We start from the raw sequence: 13,245 nt of genomic DNA on the forward strand, positions 1-13,245 counted from the left end.
CTGCACGGACGCTGCCGCCATTGCTGAACACCTTGCTGCGCACTTTGCTAAGAGCTCTGCGACTGCAACTTATCCCCCCGCCTTTCGCTCTCTCAAGGAGCGAGCCGAGCAGACGCCGTTATCGTTCCGCACGCGTCGTTCTGAAACATACAATGCTCCTTTCAGTGAGAGGGAATTCCTCGCTGCCCTCGCCGATTGCCCTGATACAGCACCAGGACCGGACTGCATCCACGCACAGATGCTGAAGCATCTCTCCAGGGACTGCCAGAGACACATCCTCACCATCTTTAACCGCATTTGGAGCGAGGGCGTGTTCCCGTCGCAATGGCGAGAGGGTGTTATTGTCCCCATCTTGAAGCCCGGTGCGGACCCACTGGCGGTGGACAGCTATCGTCCCATTACCCTCACCAACGTTTTGTGCGAATTGCTCGAACGTATGGTGGGGCGGCGTTTGTGTTGGGTCCTTGAGTCGCGCGGTCTCCTCGCTCCATCCCAGGGTGGCTTCCGTCAGGGCCGGTCTGCCACGGACAATTTGGTGCGGCTGGAATCTGCTATCCGTACGGCCTTTGCCCGACGTCAGCATCTCGTTCCTGTATTTTTCGATCTGCGGAAGGCGTATGACACCACATGGAGGCATCACATCCTCGCCACATTGTATGAGTGGGGTCTTCGTGATCGGCTCCCGGCTTTTCTTCAAACCTTGTTATTGCGCCGCTCTTTGCGGGTGCAAGTCGGTGCCGCCTCTAGTTCATCTTATATACCGGAAAATGGGGTCCTGCAGGGCTCGGTGTTGAGCATCTCCTTATTTCTAGTGGCCATTAATGGTCTGGCTGCAGCCGTGGGGTCGTCGGTGTCTCCTTCTTTGTATTCCGACGACTTCTGCATCTCATTTAGCTCCACGAAAACGGGAGTAGCCGAACGCAGGCTGCAAGTCGCCGTTCGCAAGGCAGCATCATGGTCTCTGACTCATGGTTTTCTGTTGTCTGCAGCCCAGACTCGAGTTATGCACTTCAGCAGGCGTCGGACGGTCCACCCTCATCCTGAACTTTACCTCGACGGCCACCTGCTTGAAGTGGTGGACACCTGCCGCTTCTTAGGACTCGTGTTTGATGCCCGGCTCACATGGGTTCCTCATATTACTCAGCTGAAGCAAAAATGCTGGCGGCACCTCAACGCCCTCCGCTGCCTTAGCCACACGTCTTGGGGTGCAGATCGCTGCAGGCTTCTGCTATTGTTAAGAGCCTTTGTGTAGTCCCGGCTTGATTATGGGAGCCTGGCCTATGGGTCTGCATCACCCTCAGTGTTGAAGTTGTTAGACCCCATACACCACTGTGGGGTTCGGCTTGCAACTGGCGCTTTTCGTACCAGCCCAGTGGGTAGTCTCCTGGTGGAGGCTGGGGTTCCCCCGCTGTGGATTCGCCGCCATCGACTACTCGCCGACTATGCTGTCCACGTGCATTGCTCGCCAGGCCATCCCACTCGTTGCCTGCTTTTCCCTGCCATGGTCCTCCATCTGCCCGAACGGCGACCTAGGTCTGGGCTTTCCGCAGCTGACCGTGTCCAGTCCCTGCTGTCGGAACTGGGGTCATTCCCTCTTCTGCCTCCCTTCCGGGTCCGTGCACCTACGCCTCTCTGGTGTTTGTCCCGGCCGTCCGTCCGTCTGGACTTGGCACAGGGACCCAAGGACTCGGTTCCGCCTGTGGCCCTCCGTTGCCGTTTTCTTGCGCTCCTCGTCTCATTTTCGGACTGTGAGACTGTCTACACTGATGGTTCCCTGGTTGATGGTCGCACTGCCTACGCTTTTACTCACGCTGCCCATGTTGAGCAGCGCTCCTAGCCGGCTGGCTGCAGTATTTTTACTGCAGAGCTGGTGGCCATATTGCGCGCTCTTGAGCATATGCGTTTCCGCTCCGGTAGGTCCATCGTCATCTGCAGTGACTCCCTGAGCAGCCTTCAGGCCATCGACTGCTGCTATCCCTCCTCTCCACTGGTGTCCTCTATTCAGGAGTCTGTTTCCGCCATTGCCGTTCTGGTGGTTCGGTGGTCTTGGTTTGGACGCCAGGTCATGTTGGCATCCCGGGGAACGAACGTGTTGACAGGCTGGCCAAAGGGGCGATCGACGCCCCAGCTTTGGAAATCGGCCTCACGGCTCGCGATCAGCAGCTGGTGTTGTGCCGTAAGGTGCTTGGGATGTGGTCTGCTGAGTGGCGAGGCATGACAGCGCCTAATAAACTGCGGGCTGTCAAGGAGACGACCGATGTGTGGCGCTCCTCCCTGCGGCCTTCTCGCAGGGACTCTTTTATCCTGTGTCGGCTCCGCATCGGCCATACATACCTTACGCACCGCCATCTTTTGCGTCCCCCCTCTGTGTCGGTGTGGGTCCCGGCTGACGGTCGCCCACATTTTATTGGAGTGTCCCCGACTGCGCACCCTCCAGCAGTCTTTAAATCTCCCGGGCACTTTGCCTTTGATTTTATGTGACGATGCCTTCATGGCTGACAATGTTTTACATTTTATCCGTGGTAGTGCTTTTTATGGTTGCATTTAGGGGGGTCCTGGTCCTTTCCCTTTCTGTGTCTTTTGTCCTCGCGTCTCTCAATATTTGTTGCTGTTTTGGTATGTCGTCGGATGGTTGACTCTTTCCCTTTTTTTGTTCATGTGGTCAGTCAACCAGTCTCCGGCCATCTTCTTTTCTTCTCTTTCTTTCTGTCTGGTGTTCGTCTGTACTCTTCTTTTCTGTAGTGTTCGTTGCCTAATTTGTGTTCGTTAGTGCCTGGGGGGGGGGAGTCTCCTTCCCCTTGGGATTTTTTCTGCTCCGCGACTTTATGTCTCCCCTGTTTTTGGAATGGGGGACTAATGACCTTAGCTGTTTAGTCCCACTTAAACATCCCAACAACCACCACCACAGTGCCCCGATACAGCCTCTGGGCCAGATGGCATCCACAATCAGATGCTCAAACACCTGTCCCCAGACTGTTAGTGGTGTGTTCTTGCCATCTTCAACTGCATATGGGGCGATGATATCTTTCCGTCGCAGTGGCGAGAGAGTACCATCATTCCGGTGCTGAAGCCTGGTAAGGACCAGCTTAATGTGGATAGCTATCGGCCCATCAGCTTGACAAATACTCTGGGCAAGCTATTGGAATGCATGGTGAGTCGACGGCTGTGTTGCCTGCTCGAGTCTCGGGGTCTTCTGGCTCCGTGCCAGAGCGGCCTCCTTCAGGGCCGTTCCACCGCCGATACTTTGGCCTTCCTTGAGTCTGCAATCCGCACAGCTTTTTCCAGGTGCCAACACCTCGTCTCCGTCTTTTTCGACCTCTCCAGAGCATATGACACGACGTGGCGGAACTATATTCTCGCCACGTTGCACAGGTGGGGTCTCCAGGGCTCTCTCCCCATTTTTATTCAGAATTTTTTATCTGTTCGGAAATTCCGCGTTTTAATTGGCACATCCCATAGTCCACTTCATATCCAGGAGAACGGCGTTCCACAGGGCTCTGTATTGAGCGAGCTCCTTTTCCTTGTGGTCATTAATGGCCTTGCAGCTGCAGTAGGGTCGTCTGTCTCACCCACGTTATATGCTGACGATTTCTGCAACTTTTTCAGCTCCTCCACCATTAGTGTTGCAGAACGTAGGTTGCAGGGAGCCATTCGTAAAGCGCAGGCGTGGGCCCTAGCCCATGGGTTTAAATTTTCTCCTGCGAAGACTGGTGTTATGCACTTTTGTAGGCATCGAACTGTCCATCCCCACCCTGAGCTCTATCTTCAGGATGCGATGCTCAGGGTTGTTGACACTTACCATTTTCTGGGATTGCTGTCCGATGCCCGACTTACTTGGCTTCCACATATTCGTCAGCTCAACTGTCAGTGCTGGCAGCATCTGAATGCCCTCCGCTGCCTCAGCAACACAACTTGGGGTGCAGATCGTAAAACGCTGCTGCAGCTCTACAAAGCCAACGTGCTGTCCCTGGAAGTGTGGCGTATGGCTCAGTGTCGCCCTCAGCGTTGCAACTGCTGGACCCCGATCACCACTGTGGGGTTCGACAGGCGACAGGAGCATTCTGCACCAGCCCTGTTATTAGCCCCCTTGCCGAGGCTGGGGTTCCTGCACTTCGCATCCGGTGAGAACAGATGTTAGCTAACTATGCTGCACACGTCCGTTGTTCGCCTCATCACCCTAACTACCGTCTCCTTTTCGCTAATGCGATAGTCCATATCCCACACCGGCGGCGGCGATCAGGCCATACAATTGGGATCTGTGTTTGGTCGTTCCTTAGCGAACTCGAGTGTTTGCTTCTTCCATCTGCTTTCCAGGTCCGCCCACATACACCACCTTGGTGTATTCGTCGGCCGCAGCTTTGGCTGGAACTTTCCCGATGGCCAAAAGATTCAGTTCCTCCTGCAGTCTTGCGCCACCAATTTCATGCTCTTCTAGGCGTATACCATGACTCGGAGGTTATCCCCCCCAGGGGCTCAGCATTCATTTGCTGGGTACGGGCTTGGCGACCTCGGGGTTCCTGAGCTAGGGACTGGTAAGCGCCACCAGTCCCCTGTCACCGTAAGCTCTGAGCATACTTCAGCGACCACCGTGCGGCGCGGCGGTGGAACGTTGTGTGCCTCAGGGAATGGGGATCTTGGCTTAACCGCCCGGATCGCGAGGATGGAATAAACCTCTCTAAAAAAAACCTCAATCTCAAGGTGTGCTGCGCACTGATGAGATGCATGGATGTTGAGGTGGAACAGTTGATAGCGGGCAACCTCTGGGGAACCTGCCGCACCTCAGTTGTATAAGGCTTACCTAGGCACGCGGGGCTCTGTCTAGGTGGACTTCTAGTTCCCTAGAATGCTCGTGGGACCACGATGGATCCTTCGAAATCCTCTTTTCTTCCTCCCAGCGGAAAGGGTGGGCCGCTGGAAGGTTCTAACACCCAGTCTCTTAAGAGGGCCCGTGCAGTTAGTCCCCCTGACTCTGGCGCTTCTTTGAAAAGTCCAGTCTTAGGTAACAGAATGCATTCTGGTAATCCGAATGTGTTTCTCATTGTGAAACGGAAGGAGGGTAGTTTCAAGAAGGTTTCGCCCTTCTATATACAAAAGGGATTGGAGGGAAAGTGTGGCTCCGTAAAATCGGTGAAGCGCTTATGTAATGGGACCTTGCTAGTGGAAACTTCCACTTCCCATCAAGCAATTAACCTCCAATCTGCTAAATGCCTTGGAGAGTATGCCATAGACACTGAACTGCACAGCACCTTGAACTACAGCAAAGGTGTTGTGACGTGCTGAGGTCTAGTTGACATTCCCAAGAAAGAACTGCAACGTGAGTGGGCTCCAGACGGTATCGTTGATGTTCAACACATCATGAGAGGGTTGATGGCACTCTTGTCAAATCCGACTCCTTTATTCTGACCTTCAGTAGCACAAAACTTCCCGATCATGTTAAAGCTGGCTTCCTTCGCCTTAGTGTGAGGCCTTATTTCCCGACCCCAATGCGCTGTTTTAAATGCCAGCGTTTTGGGCATACCACCTTAGGCTATAAAGACGAAGCGACTTGTGGAAACTGTGGTCAGGCTGCTCATGAAGGAGTTGGTTGCTTGTCTCCGGCTAAATGTATTAATTGCTCTGGGAACCACCCTGTTTGGTGTAGGGACTGCCGCATGTTCTTAGAGGAACACAAGGTCTAGGAAATAAAAACAACCAAGCGTATCCCCTATGGTGAGGCCAAGAAGATCTTTAAGTCGATGCAACCTCCCATATTTGCCACATCTTTTGCCTCCCTGGTTCAGAAGCCTACTCCAAAAGTCGATGCCTCAACGCAGACCGAGGTGGTGAGTGTTGGCACTAACACCTGTAGCTTTCAGTGCACTTGCAACGCACCCAGTGTTTCAGAGCCAGTAGCCCCTACTCGAACGGCAGACAAAGTTACAGTGGCGAACTTGGGCCAGCCCCTGGCGCCTCTAACAGCTGAGGCTGTTCCCAAGCCCAGTGCGCCAATAACCACTCCCACATCAGCTCCCCCAAAGTCCACCAAACCACAGAAAGCTACCGTACAGCAACAACAGCGCATCAAATCCCGTTGTAAACCATCGGACCATGCGGATGTTGTTTTACGTGAGGCTTCATCTGACTCTTCCCCAGATTTGATGGAGTACGATGTATGTGTGGGGCAATCATCTCGTCCCACGCCTGCCCCTACACCTGCTGCAGTCTCCCCGCCCCATCGGAGAGACAGGCTGAAGGTGCTACCCCCAACATAGATGGCTCCCATACTCCAGTGGAACTTGCAAGGGATCAGGACGAATGTGGAGGAACTTCGTCTACTCTCTCAGGGTAGACCACTGTGTCTCTGTCTCCAGGAGACGTATTTCCATCCATCATACTCCCATGAGATACGAGGCTACACATTCCACAAAAAGGACGACCTGCGTGGAGAGAGAGCTACAGGAGGCGTAGGTATTTTCGTCAGGACGGACTACCACTCCTCGCCTCTCTCACTTACGATGACTCTACAGGCCGTCGCTGTGTCCGTGCACGTGCGGCATCCATTGACGATATGTTCCCTTTACTTGCCCCCAAATGTTGCTCTTGATGAAGCAGCCCTCACCGACCTTCTTACCCAGCTCCCCCAGCCATTCATTATTTGTGGTGATTTTAATGCCCACAATGTGCTTTGGGGCTCTGCACTTACCTGCCCCAGGGGTAGAGCAATTGAGAGGCTTCTCCTGTCATCCTGTGCCTACTTGCTCAATGGAGGACAGAGTACTCATTTCTCCACAGCGACTGGGTCGTTCTCTGCCATTGATCTCTCGCTTTGCTCTCCGGCTCTTGCCGCCAGTGCTCACTGGGAAGTGGTCGCTGACTTGCACGGCAGTGATCATTTCCCAATCTGGATTCACCTGCCAGATGGCGTGGGCCCCGAAAGGGGACCACCACGATGGGTGCTCAGTGGAGCTGACTGGACACTTTATAGCCAGTTGGCCCAATTCGAACACTGTGCAAATGTTGAGGTGTGGGTGGATCATATTACCAAAACGGTCCACCATGCCGCTGCAGCCTCCACAGTCGACAGGGCACCGGAAGAGGCCACCTGTGCCTTGGTGGAGTGCCGAATGCCGCTCTGCGATCAGGACCAGGCGTGCGGCTCTGCGTCGGTTCAAGTGTCGGCCGACTGCTGAGAATCTTGCAGCCTTTCGGGTGGCGAGGGCAAGATGTCGCCGCATTATTCGTGAGAGCAAGAGGAGGTCGTGGCAAACGTTCCTGAACACCATTAATCGTTCCACCAAAAGTTCCATTGTGTGGGAGACCATCAGGAGAATTTCTGGCAGCGGAGGGAGGTGCCCCATAGCTGCTGTAATGAATAATGGCACTCTCCACACGGATCCGCGAGATATTGCCCAGACTATGGCAGCGTATTTCGCCACAGTTACTGCAACAACCAGTCAGGATCCAGGTTTCCAGCGCCATAGAGCCGTTGCTGAGAGATGTAGTCTGGACTTCCATTCCACTTCTCATGAAGTTTACAACTGCCAATTTTCTATGTGGGAGCTGGATTCTGCATTGTCTGGCGCTCGTGACACATCCCCTGGCCACGACAGGATCCATTACAGTATGCTATGGCACCTCACAATGCGCAACAGAGAAGTACTCCTCGCACTTTTTAATGCCATTTGGGCGTCGGGTCACTTTCCTGAAGCGTGGCGTGAGGCAGTTTTAATCTCTTTTTTAAAACCTTGGAAAGACCGCATGAGCCCAAGTAGCTACCGTAGTATTGCCCTCACTAGTTGCATAGGGAAGACCTTGGAGCGGATGGTCAACCGCCGCCTTGTCTGGTTGTTAGAATCCTGGCAACTCCTTAGTCGCTTTCAGTGTGGGTTCAGGAGGTTTCGTTCCACCTTCGATAACCTTGCCCTCCTGGAGGCGGCTATCCAACAGGCTTTCCTACGCCGTCATCACCTTCTAGGTGTATTTTTCGACATCGAGAAGGCCTACGATACTACTTGGAGGCGTCTCATCCTGGAGCAGCTTCACGAATCGGGTTTTCGTGGTTGTCTTCCTCTTTTTATTCAGTCTTTCCTCTCGCCACGATATTTTAGATACCGAATTGGTGACGCCCTGTCTGATCGCTTTGAGCAGGAGAATGGTGTCCCTCAGGGTAGCGTTTTAAGTGTGACTCTGTTTGCCATCGCTATTAATAGCATTACGTCCATAGTGAAAAGTCCTGTCCAGTGTTCTTTGTTTGTGGATGATTTCTCTTTGTTTTGCTCTTCTTCAAGCCTTGCAACGACAACCCGTCGGTTGCAACTTACGATTAGGCGTTTGGATGACAGGGCGAAGAAGAGTGTTTTTCTGTTTTCCACCGAGAAGTCTGTATGTGTTCTGTTTAACCGTTCTATTTCGATTTTAACCTTTCCTGAGTTGCGCTTGAGGGACACTATTCTTACGTTTAAAGACACGGTGAGATTTCTGGGGCTCATTTTTGACTCGAGGCACACGTGGTTACCTCATCTTAAAGACCTGAAACGGCCGTCGCTTCAGGCTTTAAGTATTTTAAAATGTCTTAGCCACATTACATGAGGAGCTGACAGGACTTGTCTGCTCCAGTTTTACAGGGCGTTTGTGCGGTCTCGTCTCGATTATGGGTGCACGGTGTACGGGTCTGCGAGGCCTTCTTACTTAAAAATGTTGGACGTTGTGCACCATGAAGGGCTTCGGTTGGCCAGTGGGGCATTTCGAACTAGCCCCATACCCACCTCTGTGCAGAAGCTGGTAAACCGCCACTTCATATGCGGCGACGGCTACTTACAGTGCGCCAGGCGTATAAAACTTTGTCCACTCCCTACACCCCTGCATACCATACCGTTGCTCAGCCTCCTCTGGCACGATTGTTTCATAACCGGCAACGTGCGACGCAGCCCTATGGGATTCGCGCACAGGATTGCCTCGGTGCGATGTCTATGGCTGGTCTTCGTGTTTTACGTCGCGGTTGGAGCAGATCTCCACCTTGGCTCCTCCGGAGACCCTAACTTATTTTAGATTTGACTAATTTTAAGAAAGTTGGCACACCAGATTTTACGTTCCAATCTCTGTTTTTTAACATTTTAGATGTGCATCACGGTTTCACTGTCGTTTATACTGATGGCTCCAAACAGGAGACTTTCCTTGGCTGTTCTGTGGTGTTCCCTGATCATGTTACCCGGATTCGCCTCCCTGCTGAATATACCGTTTTCGCAGCGATCCTGACGGCACTGGAGCAGATGCATCGTGTTCGGGGCGATCGATTTCTTCTCTGCTCCGATTCTCTTAGTGCCTTACAATCACTGTAGAACCTATACCCGACTGAAGAGATGGTCCAGCTGATACATGACCAACTGTACTTGCTCCAACAGCGGGGTAAAGAGGTATCCTTCTGCTGGGTGCCTGGTCATGTCGGCATATGGGGCAATGAACAGGCTGATCGGGCTGCCAAGGAGGCCTGCAGAGAGCAGTCTGTGGTCCAGTGTCCTATCCCCTTGCAGTCAGTCATCGCTGCACTCCACAGGAAGTGCATGGAGTTGTGGGAGGTCGAATGGCTGGCGGTGACGGCCAATAAACTGCGGTCGCTAAAGTCAACCACTCGGCAGTGGCGTTCCTCCTGCCGGCTGCTCAGGCGGGAAGAGGTGGCGCTCACACGTCTTCGGATCGGGCACTGTCCTCTGACACATAGCTATTTATTATGGCGGGAGGATCCTCCGTTTTGTGATGCTTGTGGCGTGCACATCTCTGTCCGGCACATTTTAACAAACTGCATTTTATACCGTGATGCAAGGGCAGAAGCACAAGTTGATGGGGATCTGCCCTGTGTTTTAGCTAACGATGAGACTTGTGTGTCTAGGGTTTTTAAGTTTTGTGATGTGTCTGGACTCTGGCCAAAACTTTTAGGCTGGCGGTTTTAGTGTATTGCAGAGTGGCTGACTCCTCCCTTTTTTCCTTGCGGTCAGCCAGCCACTTCCATCTGCTCCATTGTTTTAGCTCCTTCTACCTTTTTCTTCCTGTGTTGTCCATGTTTTACTGATGACGCCCTGCTTCATCCCACGCTTCGGTGTGGGTGAGCACATATTTTAAATGATTGTTTCCTGTGTTTTATGTTCCGTTTGATGTAAATGTTCTGAGTTTTTTTTTTCCTGACACCCGTCTCACTATGATACTGAACGGGCGCTGAAGACCTTGCTGTCGTGCGCCCACAAAACCCGTCTACCTACCTACCTACTCGGAGGTTATCTATATCGATGGCTCGATGGTTGATGGCCGTGTGGGGTACGCTTATGCTCATGCGGACTATGTCGACCAGCGCTCCTTGCCGGAAGCCTGCAGTGTTTACACCGCTGAACTGACTGCCATTTTTCGTGGCCTTGAGCCTATTTGTACCAGCACTGGAGAGTCCTTCGTTATTTGCAATGACTCGCTCAGTAGTCTACAGGCTCTTGACCAGTGCTACCCACGCCGTCCCATTGTTGGTGCCATCCAGGAGTCCATTCACGCTCTTGAACAGCGTGGTCGTTCCGTGGTGTTCATATGGACTCCGGGACACGTTGGGATAGCGGGAAAGCAACTCGCCGACAAGTTAGCCAAAGAGGCTACCCGCAAACAGACGCTACAGATCGGCCTCCCGGCAACTGATCTCTGGAAGGTGTTGCACCGCCGGGTCTTTGGGATGTGGGGAGACGAATGGCGCACTCTGCCTGCACCCAACAAGCTGCAGCAAGTGAAGGAGACCACGACTGTGTGGGGTTCCTCAATGCGGGCCTCTCGCAGGGATTAAGTGGTTCTGTGTAGACTCCGCATTGGTCACTCTTGGCTGACACATTTTCAACTGCTGCGTCGAGAGGACCCCCCTCATTGTTGCTGTGGTGCAAACATGACGGTGGCCCATATATTATTGGAATGTCCTCTTTCAACCGCCCTCAGGCGTACTTTTAATCTCCTGGGTGATTTATCATCTCTTTTAGGTGACAATTTATCTATGGCAGATCGTGTTTTAAGTTTTATTCGTGCATGCGGCTTTGATAGGCCCATTCAATTTAATTACGTCCCCTCTTTTGTGCTGTATATTTTACTTAGTTTTGTGTTGTCGTTCAACTCCACCCTAAACTTTTAGGCTGGAGGTTTTAACGTGTTACAGAGTGGCTGGCTCATCCTATTATTTTCGTGATCAGCCAGCCACAGTCCTCTGCTGTATAGATTTTATTCCTTCTGCCTTTCTTCTCTGTGTAGTTTTTGTTGCAGTGCTCCGTTTTCCGTGTTGTCTTACCATTGACCTTGTGGCTTTTCTTACCCCGGAATTTTTATTTTAGTGCTTCGCCTGGCTGGCGGATAGTTTCAATGTGCTCTGTGTTTTTATGAAACAAGGGACCGATGACCTCTGCAGTCTGCAGTCTGGTCCCTTCAATCCCACAAACCAACCAACCAACCAACTAGACCATTATACCGTTAGGTACTGAATCTGTCATGAAGGCATGTGGTTGTCAACACCAGCGCCAAAATTGCCAAGTCACCGCGTGCAACCAGGTGGCATCATTCATGATGTGACAACCATACAAACCTACAAAATGTGTTCCACACCCTGTGCGCCAACATGATATACCCATCCTTTCCCACTAATTGAGCGTTTTTCAGTAGTAGTCCGCGAGTAATGAGACCGTCTGATACGTGAATAAAGAAATACGTGTGGGCAATATTAAAGCTTTTCGCCACAGGTGCAGTAAATCACAAACTGGCTTCCTTAGGGACCCCACAGCTCTTCATAATTACGCTACTTTTCTTAATCAAGAAACACTCTGCAAGTGATTTTTAGATATGTGTTTCGTAAAATTTTAAACAAGCAGAACAGTAATGTGAATGTGTATACAAATGAGACACATCAAACAGAAGCCCTCGGTTGCTCAGTCAGAAACCACCTTCCCTGCGGGTTCGGGGGTAAGACTAGGCCTGCGGTATTCCTGCCTGTTGTAAGAGGCGACTAAAAGGAGTCTCAAACATTTCGGCTTTAATGTGATGGTCCTCTCTTGGGTTTGACTTTCATTTCTCCAAATTTCCGTTGTTAGGGCGCGCCATTTGGGGAAGGACGCCTTACGTGGTGTTTTTCTATTGGTCCATCATGCACCACCATCTTGCATGCTACGTATTGTCGTGTGGCGGGACTTACACCCAATGTCTCCTGGGTTGCCTCCTTCTCGTCTTGTGCGCAATCCCCTTCTTAGCGCCCCCAACAACTGTGGACCCTTCAACACCTAAAATCCAGCATGGTAGCCAGTCCATTGTGGTGGGGTCGTCATGTACCCTCTTGGTGGTAGCCCCCTGACCACGCAGGGATCACACTACAGATGCCAGAGCTGTTTCCTCCCCACGCATGCCAAGGAGTATGTGCCCATCTTGTCTGGGGCACGGGGACTCCGGGCAACGGGATATCGGCCAGGTACCCGTTTCTTTGGCTGGGTGGCGCCCTTGGGGAGAGCCCTCGTTCGCAGTAGGTGGCATCTGGGTGGATGCGGCGCAATGAAGCGCAATAAATCACACAAAGCTAGTGGTCGGACGGCCACCAGCGTCTCTAAGTGAGGCAGAGTTGACTTTGATGCTGCGCAATATGACCCTCAGTCGTTCCCCTTGTTGGCTGCGCCTTGGGAGGGACCCCGATCTAGTGCCAAGCGGGAGACTTACGTACCACAGTACCTTGTCTGCAGCAGGATTGATGGTGACTCATTTCTTACGACGAAGCCTCTGTTTTTTGTGGAACACCTGGAGCATAAGTTTGGGGAAGTGGCGGGGTTGTCTAAAATGAGCAATTGGTCCATCCTCCTCAAGACATCCTCCCTAGCACAGTCACGAGCATTGCTCTTGTGTGATAAGCTGGGTGACGTCCCTGTTACCGTCACTCCCCACAGTAGCTTCAAATTGGTCCAGGGGATTATTCACCATCGTGACCTCTTGTTACAATCCGATGACGAGCTGAGAGCTGACTTGGAACGACATGGTGTACATTTTGTCCGTCGTGTACATATAGGACCTATGACTAACAGGGTGCCTACCGGTGCCTTTATCTTGGCCTTCGTGGGTGATGTCTTGCCCAAGAAGGTCAAGGTAATGGTTTACCATTGTGACGTCAAGCCATACGTCCCTCCCCCGATGTGGTGCTTCCAGTGCCCCTTGTGCTGTCCCGGCTTGATTATGGGAGTGTGGCGTATGGCTCAGCGTAGCCTTCGGCGTTGCAACTACTGG

This window comes from Schistocerca cancellata, chromosome 1 (genome assembly GCF_023864275.1).
Source record: "Schistocerca cancellata isolate TAMUIC-IGC-003103 chromosome 1, iqSchCanc2.1, whole genome shotgun sequence".
NCBI classification, from domain to species: Eukaryota; Metazoa; Arthropoda; class Insecta; order Orthoptera; family Acrididae; genus Schistocerca; species Schistocerca cancellata.